Below are 13426 nucleotides of genomic sequence, written 5' to 3'. Positions count from 1 at the left end.
AGGCAGCTGCTGGTGCACAGCAAGAACCTTCACCCATCACTGCGCATCTGGTATCTGTCGTATCTCTGAAGTGCCCATTAAATAGGTTTTGCAAACATCAGTGTCGGCATGATTTAGCCACAGGTATCATCACTGGCTGATTTGGTTTTGGGTAGATATCTAATATTTGTTGTGATCTTTTTCTGACATATTTCAGTAATAAAATGTACTGTGGTGATTGTTGAGCAGACTTCCGATTTGGCAGGAAGGACATTCCTTTTTACTATGTACAGTCATGGAGGTCTCATTCCAAAAATAAATTTCTTGCAAAGAACCCTTTTCAGAGCAAAATTTGACATACTTAATCTGAAATATGCGCCTAAGAGCTTTCCTGAGTTACATCTTATAAGAATGCAGCGGAATGTATGGGTCTTACTGTTACAATTTTTTTTTTTCTTGGAGCTTTTTAAATTAAGAATTTCTTTCCCAGCTCTGGCTCAGATCAATAGCTGCAGCCCGCCTAGTCTAGGTGCAGCATCCAGGTAGGTGTCTTGGAGCTGGCAGCCAGGAGCAGCAGGTGGCCTGCACTGCCATGCATTCATTCAGGTGCTCTGGACATGAAAGCATTGCAAATCACAGCCTCCTGGTTGGACCTTAGGTAGTCTGAGTATGGAAAAAAAAACAAACCAGAAAGCCGGAAATTCCCCCTCTCTCAGTTCTGATAAGGATCCCTTTCAGGTCAGTGAAAAAAAAAACTCACTTTCAATTACGTATTTGTGATTAAGGCATCTGAAAACATTTTATGAAAGCTAGAAGATAAATTTATCAACTCATTTTATACAGCTGCTGTAAAGTAAGGCAGGTTAAGGTGAGCGCATAACATTTATGCTATGTTTGCTTGAGATTATCATGTGAGGAAAGGTAAAGGTAATTTTATCGGTGTCTTTTGTGATGATAAAAGGCACCAACAGCATTAAATAGAAAAATAAGCATACACAGAGATGCGTGATCAAAGGTTGTGAGAGTTTCATGAGAAATTCATGAGAACACAGGGGAAAAGAATAGTTACGTGTTTTGGGTGGCCATGCACTAAGGATGTGGTGTGAAGGTGACTGCTAGCCATGAAGCCTCCTGGAGCGTGACACAGGGATGTGCAGCATGAGCAGCACATGTACAAGGGGTGGAGAATGAACGCAAGCACCTTGTAAAGTTGCACGAGTGGGCTGGCAAACAACAGCTGCTCAGCACTCTTCTTTTCCATCTGTCATTCATGCTATTATTTTTAAAACAACACTAACAGAGGGCCTCCTGTTCCAGAAGACCATGGTGCAGGCTTTTGTTGGTTGCAGCATGGGCAGCACTGGAACCTTGCAGAGGTCCCCCCAGCAGACCTCCTGTCATTCCCTAGGTACGGCAGCAAAGAATGTATTTAAGTGTGTGCCTTTGCGTTTTACATGTTTCAGCAGCAAAGACCTAGCGACTTAATACCCAAAGGATTTGTTTCAGGTGCTAAGAAGGTTGCTCTGTTGATTATAGACCTTTCTGTCCCCCCATCTCCCCTCCTGTCTGTTCCAGCACCCTCATACTTGCCTCTGCCTCATTCTCCCTGCTCAAGAGAAAAAGCTGAAGTGCTCCTGGCGCTGGACTCTGTGGAGCAGTGCGAGGGTGTCAGCTCACACCTCCAGATCCAGGTCAGCCAGACGATGGATCCTTCTTTCTACGCAGTGTCTGTTCCCTAAGAAGGGCCAAGAAAACAACACAAAACAGTACAAGAGCTGAACTGTGATCTCATGGTTCCCAGAGCTGGAGTAGGGGAAGAAGTAACACAACAAGGATACAAACAAGGGTAAATTGAGCAAGTTTGGGAATAGGCAGATTTCATGTAAGCAGTAGAGAAGCCCAGAAGAAGACTCATGGGTAACTGAGAGAGGAAGACAGCAGACATTTGATACACAGCTAATGAAAATGCTGGAACAGCTCAGTTACGAGTCCACCTATTCAACACATTGATACATGGCTTCCTTATTCTTTTTAACAAGGTTTGACTGCTGTGATAGTTTGAATGCTACCACTTTTACTGGCAGTCATCCACGTGTTCCTTCAGGACAGTTCATGAATCCGCTTGCACCTCCCTAGCTCCCAGGTAAAAGGGATCGCTATTTTCAGGGCAGTTTGTGGAGGAAGAGGGTTAGATAACAAACTGATTTTTTTACTGCTTTAGATCCTTTTAAAAGTGTTAAACAGATAATTCTAACAGTTGTTTGAACCTGGTGAGCATGATCATCTTTGTTTTAGCAAAGGGAAACTGAGGCAGAGAAATCTAGAGATCTTGCCCAAAGCCACACAGAGGAACTCTGTATCAGCTAGGATCATACTGCAGAAGCTACCCAGTCTCACCCCCTTGCTCTGAAAAATAACACCTCTTACATGTGGTAAGATCACAAATTAAGCTAAGAGTGTCTTGAGTTAAGTAATAGTTAGGTGAGTTAGATAATGTGTCCACCAGAACAATAAAATGAGTTGCTCTTGGTTTTCATAACCTCATTTGAGTAAGAGCTACAGGTCAGAGCGTCTCTTCATTGGTTGTGGAATTGGTGTGAAGAACAGATCTAGGTATCCTTGACTTGCAAGAGGAGGTATGCAGAATATCTTAGACTATTTGTCTCTGCTAAGTCACACCTTAGTATAACTCCCCACAGATCATCATGCAGCCTTATTAGTAGATACGCAGAAACTCTTCATTCTTCTCAAAATCACAGTTCCTATTAAAATGTGTATACATAAAGACAATCAAAATGGCACACTGAAAGAGCTCAGAACTCTATTTTTGAAGAATAAGTTTTTGTGCCATTTTTATATTCTTCTTACCCTTTCTTTACATTCAAAAACCTTGTTATGCCTATTGTGATGCTACTTGCTGCCCAATAATCAAGCAGTTGGTGTGCCAGCATAGCACTTGAGGGCACAGGTGCTTCGTGACATGCCTAAGGCAGCACGAAGTCTCTGAAAAATCTTCTTCAAGCAAAGAGAAGAAATCCTTCCTGCAGAAAGTCCACTGAAGAACAGGAAGAAGATTCTATTGAATAATTTTTACATTTTTTGTGGGAGAAATCAGACTTAAATTTTGGCAATATATTGGATGTTCTGGGTCAGTTCTAGGGAGAGAGAAAAATTGCCCAAAGGCAATTTCCCTTTCATTTGTGGATGTCTCTTCCCTTCAGAACTACAAACAGGCCACCTTATTTAAGACCTGACTGCCCAGTACCCATTAAGGTCACAGCACATGTAGGAAACTAAGGATAGCATAAAGTTACTTTTTTTTATTCCCCCCGAACCCCCCGCCCCCTTTAATGCAATTTGGCAGCTGAAAAAATGCCAGTTTCCCCTTTAGAAATTCAGGCATCAGATCAGAGATGCCTTCTGGAATCTAAGGCATAGTTTTTGTTGAGGCTGAAGTCGGTTCAGACATCTAAGAGAACTGCTAAGCTGTTGTCCTGGTTTTGTTAAAAACAAGTTTCTCTTTTAGTGAATTTTGCCTGTCAGCTAAAGCCTTCATATTAACTGCATTTTCCTGGAGAAACAGACACATGTTTTGGTAAACCTAGCAATGGAATGCAAACTTATTGATAAGCATGGATGGACATCTCGCAAGAGGGGCGACGAGAAGCAAGTGAGCAAGAAACTGACCAACTGTGTATAACATTCCATTCACGTGAATACTTCATATAAAAGTGGGAGATCACGAGGATCTCGTCCCTTTGTCCCTTTTGCCCTTTTCCCTTCTGCTTATGGCCGACATTAGGAGAGGACCTTGCTAGTCGTCCCTGCGAACTGAGGCCTAGTGAGAGACTGAATCCAGCTCCGGTTGGATGCAGAGTCTAATCCAGGACTTTGGTTGCCGGCTCTGCAGTTGCTGAGACTTTCAAGATTGGTTTTGTATATTTTGTATTATTTTCTCTATTCTTATTAGTAGCATTAGTAAAACATCTTTAATTTTTTCCAACTCTCTTCACTCTGTCCTTCTTTTTCTCCCAATCGCCTCTCCTTAGTGGAAAGGGGGGAGAGGGAGGGGGAAGGGGAAGTGTGGGGGAAGAGGGGGTTAACAATACATCTGCCAGGGTTTTATTGTCACCCCGCAATCTTAACCCTCGACAGCTGTGAGAAAGCACTGCGAGACATTCTGCAAAGCAGAGTCATGAGAAAGAAGTCAGCTGATCGGAGCCAGCCCAGCGAGAGCCAGAGCCGGCGGGGTTCAGCCGACCACGAGCTTCAGCCGAGATTAGGAAGCTCAGAGGGAAACGTACAGGGACAGCGTGATTCCCGGCGAGTCCCGATCCCTGCAGCCCCGGCAGCCATTGCGAGAGAGCGGCTGACGTGGCAGGGGACGTTCCCACGGTGACGGTGATCACACCCCCTCCCCTTGCCTTGAAAAATCCTTTGGGAGGGCAGCGACTAGTTGCTGCCCACCAGGTGTAGAGAGGAGCAACCAGCTTGTGTAGCGGGTGAGTCCCACCCGCACTGTGCTGCAGCAGCAGGTGTGGTAGCTTGTGCAGCAGGGTGCAGAGAGCACTTGTTGCTTGTCAGCCCCTCTAACTTATTGCCAGCATCCCAGACTGCTGACGACCCTGGTCACCTCCAGGAGGAGAGCTTGTTTCAAACAGACTGTGGCTGCGCAGACTGAGGAGCTTCTGTCCCGAACGGTGGCTGTTCAGGTCTCCGGCTGCAGGGAGTGCCAGAGCCTGCTGCTGCCGGGGGAGGGAGGCCAGCTCTCCACCTGTGTGAGGTGTGAGCAGGTGCAAGACCTGCTCGACATGGTTGTGAAACTTAAGGAGGAGGTTGAGACGCTGAGGACCATCGGGGAGTGCAAAAGGGAGATCGACTGGTGGAGTAACACCCTGACGTGCCAGTCGGAAAGGTCCCAGGGAGGTACCCCCCAAAAGGAGATGGACCTCCTGCCCTCTCGGACAGAGGCGGAAGTCCTGAGATGGTCCCGCCCTGGTTGCTGTCGGGCAGAGGTAGGGGACCTAAAAGACAACGAGGGTTGGAAGCGTATTCTGGTTCGGCATCACGGGCAGCCCCCCTCCCTGCCTGCTTTGTCTCCCCAGGTGCCCCTCCGTAATAGGTTTGAGGCCCTGGATCTTGAAGAAGAGGTAGGTGAGGAGGTGGTGCCAAGCCTGCCTACAAGATCACATAGGAAGAGGCGGTTAACTTCGCAACTTAAGACTGCCTCTGATAAGAAAGAAAGAAGGGTGATTGTAATAGGAAATTCCCTTCTGAAAGGAACAGAGGGCCAAATATGCAGGGTTGACCCTCATCTTGGGGAAGTTTGTAGTCTACCTGGAGCCCAGATCAAGGATATCGCTAGAGAGCTCCCCAAACTGGTGCACCCGACAGACTACTACCCGCTGCTGGTCTCCCAGACAGATGGGGAGGAAGCTGCTTCCCGTAGTCTGAGGGGAATGAAGAACGATTTCAAGGTCTTGGGAAGGATGGTAAAAGACTCAGGGGCTCAAGTGATCTTCTCTTCACTCCTTCCATCTTCAAGTGACGATGTGGGATGGAATAGGAAAATTCAGTCTCTAAATGGTTGGTTCCAAGACTTGTGCTACAGGCAGGGCTTTGGATTCTTTGATAATGGTTGGTTTTATAAGACACCAGTCCGGACAGTGTCACGCGGGGAAGGTTTATCTCGCAGGGGCAAAAGGAAGATGGGGCAGGAATTAGCTGAGCTCATTTGGAGAGCTTTAAACTAGGCTCGAAGGGGGATGGGGTTGTAGCTGGGCTTGTCCCAGTGGGGCAGCGTTCTAAAACTGATGAGGACCGGGTGGCCTCCTATGCCCCTAGGGAGAAACTGGTGTGCTCTGCTCGCTCCCTGAAATGCCTGTACACCAATGCGCGCAGCATGGGGAATAAGCAGGAGGAGTTAGAATCCTGTGTTCGGTCAGGAGATTATGGTCTGGTGGCAATTACAGAAACATGGTGGGACAGTTCACATGACTGGAATGTGGTCATGGATGGCTATGCCCTTTTCAGGAAAGACAGGCCAGCCAGGCGTGGTGGTGGAGTTGCTCTCTATGTGACAGAGCAACTACAATGTACTAAATTCTGCCCAGAAGTGGATGAGGAGCGAGTTGAGAGTGTATGGGTCAGGATCAAGGGGCAGGCTGGCAGGGGTGACACTGTTGTGAGTGTCTATTACAGGCCACCAGATCAGGCTGAGGAAGTTGATGAGGCCTTCTATGGGCAGTTGAGAGTGGCCTCACAGTCACAGGCCCTGGTTCTTGTGGGGGATTTTAACTTCCCTGATGTTTGCTGGAAGGACCATTCAGCCAGCCAGCCACAGTCCAGGAGGTTTCTTCAGTGCATTGATGATAACTTCCTCATGCAGATTGTGGAGGAGCTGACCAGGAGAGGAGTGCTGCTGGATCTCATCCTCACTAACACGGAGGGTCTGGTCGAAGCAGTAAAGGTTGAGGGCTGCCTGGGTTGCAGTGACCACGAGATAGTGGAGTTCAGCATCTTGTGTGGCAGGAACAGAATAGCAAGTAGAATTGCAACCCTGGACTTTAGCAGGGCTAACTTTGGCCTTTTCAAGCAATTGCTGGGGGAAATCCCATGGGCAAGACTGCTTGAAGGAAAAGGGGCCCAAGATAGCTGGGTGGCATTCAGGGATTGCTTCTTCCACGCTCAGGATCAGAGCATCCCCACACGCAGGAAGTCAAGGAAGGGAGCCAGGAGGCCTGCGTGGTTGAATAGGGATCTGTTGCGTAAGCTCAAGCAGAATAGGAGAGTTTACAGGTCATGGAAGCAGGGGCTGGCCACTTGGGAAGAATATAAGGCTGCTGTTAGAGGATGTAGGAAGGCAGCTAGGATAGCCAAGGCCTCCTTAGAATTACAGCTGGCAAGAGGGGTCAAGGACAGCAACTTTTTCAAATACATAGCAGATAAAACTAACACCAGAGGCAATGTAGGCCCACTGATGAATGGGGTGGGTGCCCTGGTGGCAGGAGATACAGAGAAGGCAGAATTACTGAATGCCTTCTTTGTCTCTGTCTACTCTGCCGAAGGCTGTCCTGGGGAGCCCTGTACCCCTGAGACCCTGGATGAAGCCAGGTCAATGGAGGAGTTTGCTTTAGTCGATGAGGACTGGGTTAGGGAGCAATTAAATAGTCTTGACATCCGTAAATCCATGGGTCCAGATGGGATGCATCTGCAGGTGCTGAGGGAGCTGGCTGAAGTCATTGCTGGACCGCTCTCCATCATCTTTGCCAAGTCTTGGGAAACGGGGGAGGTGCCCGAGGACTGGGGAAAGCAAATGTCACTCCAGTCTTCAAAAAGGGCAAGAAGGAGGACCCGGGTAATTATAGACCGGTCAGCCTCGCTTCTGTCCCTGGGAAAGTAATGGAACAGCTTATCCTTGGTGCCATCTCAAGGCATATCAAGGATAAGAGGGTTATTAGGGGCAGTTAGCATGGCTTTACCAAGGGTAAGTCATGCTTGACCAACCTCATAGCCTTTTATGAGAATGTAACAAGGTAGATGGATGATGGCAGAGCGGTGGATGTGGTTTACCTTGACTTCAGTAAAGCCTTTGACACAGTCTCCCACAGCATCCTCACAGCTAAGTTGAGAAGGTGTGGTCTAGACAATAGAGTAGTGAGGTGGGTTGCAAACTGGCTTAAGGAGAGAAGCCAGGGAGTGGTAGTCAATGGACTGGTGTCTAGTTGGAGGCCAGTATCTAGTGGAGTGCCTCAGGGGTCAGTACTGGGGCCAATATTATTCAATATATTCATTAATGATTTGGACGAGGAAATAGAGTGTACTATCAGCAAGTTTGCTGATGACACTAAGCTGGGAGGGGTGGCTGACACGCCAGCAGGCTGTGCTGCCATCCAGCAGGACCTGGACAGGCTGGAGAGTTGGGCGGGGAATAACCTAATGAAATTTAACAAGGGCAAGTGTAGAGTCCTGCATCTGGGCAGGAACAACCCCAGGTTCCAGTATAGGTTGGGAAATTACGTATTAGAGAGCAGTGTAGGGGAAAGGGACCTGGGGGTCCTGGTGGACAGCAGGATGACCATGAGCCAGCACTGTGCCCTTGTGGCCAGGAAGGCCAATGGCATCCTGGGGTGTATTAGAAGGGGAGTGGTTAGTAGATCGAGAGAGGTTCTCCTCCCCCTCTACTCTGCCCTGGTGAGACCACATCTGGAATATTGTGTGCAGTTCTGGGCCCCTCAGTTCCAGAAGGACAGGGAACTGCTGGAGAGAGTCCAGCGTAGGGCAACGAAGATGATTAAGGGAGTGCAGCACCTCCCTTATGAAGAAAGGCTGAGGGAGCTGGGTCTCTTTAGTTTGGAGAAGAGGAGACTAAGGGGGGGCCTTATTAATGTTTATAAATGTGTAAAGGGTGAGTGTCATGAGGATGGAGCCAGGCTCTTCTCGGTGGCAAACAATGATAGGACAAGGGGTAATGGGATCAAGCTGGAACACAAGAGGTTCCACTTAAATTGGAGAAAGAACTTCTTCTCAGTAAGGGTGACAGAGCACTGGAACAGGCTGCCCAGGGAGGTTGTGGAGTCTCCTTCTCTGGAGACATTCAAAACCCGCCTGGACATGTTCCTGTGTGACCTCACCTAGGTGTTCCTGCTCCAGCAGGGGAATTGGACTAGATGATCTTCTGAGGTCCCTTCCAATCCCAAACATACTGTGATACTGTGAAGATAAGATTGCTGGCAAAGGGGTGAGTGTTGACGCAGGGATAGCTAGCAGCTCAATGGCTCTTGAAGAGAAAGAGCAACATGGAAACCATACAGAAACCTACGGAAAGCAGCCTGAGGATGGCAGTTTAGCAATGTCAATGATCATCCCTTTCCAACCCTTCCCTTCTTGGCTGTGGGCTGCCCAGCCAGCAGTGACTCCTTGGGTGCCTGATCGGGGTGGCAAGTGCTTTTGTTTGTTTGCTCTACCTACATATCGTGTATATTGGCCAATAAATCAGGAGCTTTACTCTCTTGGGCTCTGAAATCCTTTTTGTAGTGTCCTTGTATGTAGCAAAAGACACACGAATGAACTGACCTGGGGCAGGGGGAAGTTAGAAAACAAAGGCCAACTATTCAGTGTAGGCAGCACCTCCTCTTCTATCACCTATTGAGAATCACTGCCCTAAAAAGCAAAAGAGGGGTTAGAAATAGCATGAAAACAACAACAGAGTTTATGTTCATCCTTTAGTGCAAATTACTGAAAAAAGGTGAGTTTCTGTGTCTCCTTGTAGCCTTTCCATACCCAGCCAGCAAAGGGTGTGAGCTAATTGTTAAATTCAGTTCAACAAGTTCCTCATTAGGGAGAAATTACCTGAGTTTGAAATCTGCTAATTTTCCAATCAGGGTGAGTGTTTGCACTTGTGATTTGGAAATAATTAACACATGGTATAACATAAAAACCTATGTAAAGGCTAACGGTAGAAGGACTGATTTCCTTGGCATGAAAATGGTGTGCCTGGTTTCCCCAGAGCTCTATTACTATCCTTTCAGTATCAATATCTGCAGTGTAGGGTGTTCTAGTATTTATTTAGATTGATTCTCTGCAGAGTTGTACTTTAAAATTATTTTCCAGGGCTATGAGTACTTTTTTTTTTTTATTATTATTTTGAAAGGTGCTCTATTTATTTCTTCTTCTTCCTGACAATATAGACTTTCCCACAGTTACTTGCTTTTATTATCTCTAAAAGGAGATCATAAACTGTCATTTTAGACTGGGGCTTTAGAATGAGTTCTGCAAATTTTAAAATGCGTGTTCCCGGGAGAGCCATGTTCTGATCCTTAAGGGCATTCCTAAGAATGTGAATGCTCTGTAGTATTTATAAAGGATGTTCAGGTGGGACAACTAATTAGGAAAGCAGATGCATACATGGGAGAAACAAATGTAGCTGGAAAGCACAAAACAATTTTCTGCTTTAAAGTTTCAGCTATTGATATAACCCTGATCATCCTCACTTCTATGTGTTATCAGATAATATTAGCTAGTCTAACCCAGATATTCTTTCTGGTAAATGATGCTGCTCTTACACCTTAGAGCATGGCACTAGTACAACTCAGTGCTTTAGTGACCTCTCACCGCAAAGCGTGCAAGGGAGAGGAGTGATTTAATCTCCTGTAGCTGAGACAACTCCACCCAAGGGTGTCGATAGCCCCGTGGCTGTGGGCACACTGTGGCTTGTTGACAAGGAGGGTGTGACTTGGCACCTACAGACAAGAAGAGCCCACTCCATGTGCATGGGTAGGGTGCAGCAGAGCTCAGGTGTATTGTCTGGACTAATGCTTAGTTTAGAAGAAATGCAGTTTTGGCCACAGGTACAGTGACACAGCATGGCACGTGAGCTCTGCTTGCCCATGATCAGCACCTGGAGCTTTTCATTGCCTTTTGTCACCATATTGCTTTTAAATCCCTGAGACCTCCAAGAAGAGCCTCCCACAAAAACAAACAAACAAACCCCAAAGAAAACAACAAAACAAAAACAAAAACAAGCCAGCATAGGTAGAGTAGCTTTAAATGGCACCTGATCTACCAAGGCTTCATCAAGCAGCATCCGTTAGGCAGAAAGGCTGCCCCACGAAACCCTAGGAGGGAAACGTGGCTCTTTCTGCACAGCCTTGTCTTCTCACATGCCCACAGATATCTATGGCAGATGTTTGCACTGAGATAGGAATTGTGATTCAGGTGTATGTGAGTCAGCACTTGGGAATTCTCTTACTGGATTAATATCTCTGACTTAGGTAACCTGTTTTGAACACTTCTAGTATCTTAATTGTATGGAGCTTCCTCTTCTCAATGCATTTTTTTTTGCATGTAAATAGAGATTGCATTTCTTCTTTCACAGAAGATGCATTTGAGATTTGTGTCCATGCCAATCAAGGAGGATTCACACTGCCAGAAGTGCTACACACAGGTGGTATGGACCAGCACTTTTATGCAAGCTGACGACAACTCCCTTTCTTTGTCAGTATTGATTTTTATAAGCTTTTTTAAAGTTTTGCTTATAAATTGAATTCCTGTTGCTTCTGAAATTCTGGACTGGTGGAAAGGTGATGGAACAACTTATCCTTGGTGCCATCGCAAGGCATATCAAGGAAAAGAGGGTCATTAGGGGTAGCCAGCATGGCTTCACCAAGGGGGAGTCATGCTTAACCAACCTCATAGCCTTTTATGAGGACATAATCAGGTGGACAGATGATGGCAAAGCAGTGGATGTGGTCTATCTTGACTTCAGTAAAGCATTTGACATCATCTCCCACAGCATCCTTACAGCTAAACTGAGGAAGTGTGGTCTGGACGATCAGGTAGTGAGGTGGACTGTGAACTGGTTGAAGGAAAGCAGGCAGAGAGTTGTGATCAATGGGCCGGAGTCTATTTGGAGGCCTGTATCTAGTGGAGTGCCTCAAGGGTCAGTACTGGGACCAGTACTATTCAATATATTCATCAATGACTTGGATGAGGGAATAGAGTGCCTTGTCAGCAAGTTTGCTGATGACACCAAGCTGGGAGGAGTGGCTGACACACCAGAAGGCTGTGCTGCCATCCAGCGGGACCTGGACAGGCTGGAGAGTTGGGCAGGGGAAAAATTTAGTGAAATATAATAAGGGCAAGTGTAGAGTCTTGCAACTGGGCAGGAACAACCCCAGGTTCCAGTATAGGTTGGGGAATGACCTATTAGAGAGCAGTGTAGGGGAAAAGGACCTGGGGGTCCTGGTGGACAGCAGGATGACCATGAGCCAGCACTGTGCCCTTGTGGCCAGGAAGGCCAATGGCATCCTGGGGTGGATTAGAAGGGGGGTGGTTAGTAGGTCAAGAGAGGTTCTCCTCCCCCTCTACTCTACTCTGGTGAGACTACATCTGGAATATTGTGTCCAGTTCTGGGCCCCTCAGTTCCAGAAGGACAGGGAACTGCTGGAGAGAGTCCAGCGCAGGGCAACAAAGATGATTAAGGGAGTGGAGCATCTCCCATATGAGGAAAGGCTGAGGGAGCTGGGTCTCTAGCTTGGAGGAGACTGAGGGGTGTTCCATTAATGTTTATAAATGTGTAAAGGGTGAGTGTCATGAAGATGGAACCAGGCTCTTCCTGGTGACAGCCAATGGTAGGACAAGGAACAATGGATACAAATTGGAACGCAGGAGGTTCCACTTATGTATGAGAAGAAACTTCTTCTCAATGAGGGTAACAGAACACTGGAACAGGCTGCCCAGGGGGGTTGTGGAGTCTCCTTCTCTGGAGACATTCAAAACCTGCCTGGACACATTCCTGTGTAACCTCATCTAGGTGTTCCTGCTCCAGCAGGGGAATTGGACTAGATGATCTTTTGAGGTCCCCTTCCAACCCCTAACAGTCTGTGATTCTGTGACTGCTATTCTCATAGCCACTTTTCTATTGCTCTATTTGTGTTCACCTGCCTACTTTTGTTCATGACATCAGCTGCTGGTTCTTCTGTTCATCAGGAGGAATTGCTCACACCTGAACTGGTTGCTTTGGTTATAGGCAACACTTCCTGTGCCAAATTCCTAGAGCTGTGAGAGCATATTCTTTTCTCTGTCTTGTGTGGAGCATCACCCCTTGCAGTTCATATGTAATGTGAAAAAGAGAACATGAGCAAATGAGTCTGAGGAACTAATACATTAAATTTATTTTTTTTTTATTGGAGATAATTGTTTATTTTTCTGAAGCTATTTATTTTCCCTGTGTTCCTTGTCTTTTACTTCCAAAAAGGATCAAATTTCAAGCTCTAGTCAAGTAACCCTTATTTCACAAGAAATACATTAGCCATTTTGCTCTGATTCTTACTGAAGGGCTATTGCATTACAAAAGACATACCTGGAAACTTTGGGCTGAATTTTTTCTGCAGCACCAGCTACCTTGGGAGTTGCTGAAGAACACACACTGAAGGAGGAAGGAACATCAAAGCCTTCAGGTCATCTGCCTGACCAAGTCCTGCCTGTTGTCTGCCTGGGAATCATGTTAGGGAGATAAAGCTCAACCAACCGCTTCCTTCTTCCTTTCTTTTCCTTTTGGTTACCTGTTGCTTTCTACTAAGTAACCTCTTTGTGCTCCCTTCTCCCTTTGAAATTTTCTTCTTGGAGGCCTAAAGATGGCAATCTCCTGGATGCAGACCACATGGGGAGAACAGCCTATTCCGCTGAAATGGGAGATATCTGACGACATCCCCTGGTGAGGTGCCACCTTGTTTGGCTGCCTGCTGAGGACTCAAGGCTGCTCTGAGCCCTCAGGTAAGTGGCTGTGAGGTTCCGATGCTCTTTGCTGTCACTGTAATTATGTGTCAGAAAATCAGCCAGCTTCAGGAAACTAATAGTCGTCTCTTAAAAATAGTAATGAGTTAAATGTCAGTTGTTTTCTTACCAGAAAATTGTGGATGTCAAATGTAAATTACTTTGCTACCCA

Source organism: Columba livia, chromosome 1 (assembly GCF_036013475.1).
Source record: "Columba livia isolate bColLiv1 breed racing homer chromosome 1, bColLiv1.pat.W.v2, whole genome shotgun sequence".
NCBI lineage: Eukaryota > Metazoa > Chordata > Aves > Columbiformes > Columbidae > Columba > Columba livia.
The sequence above is the reverse complement of the archived record's forward strand: the minus strand, read 5'-3'. Positions refer to the sequence as shown.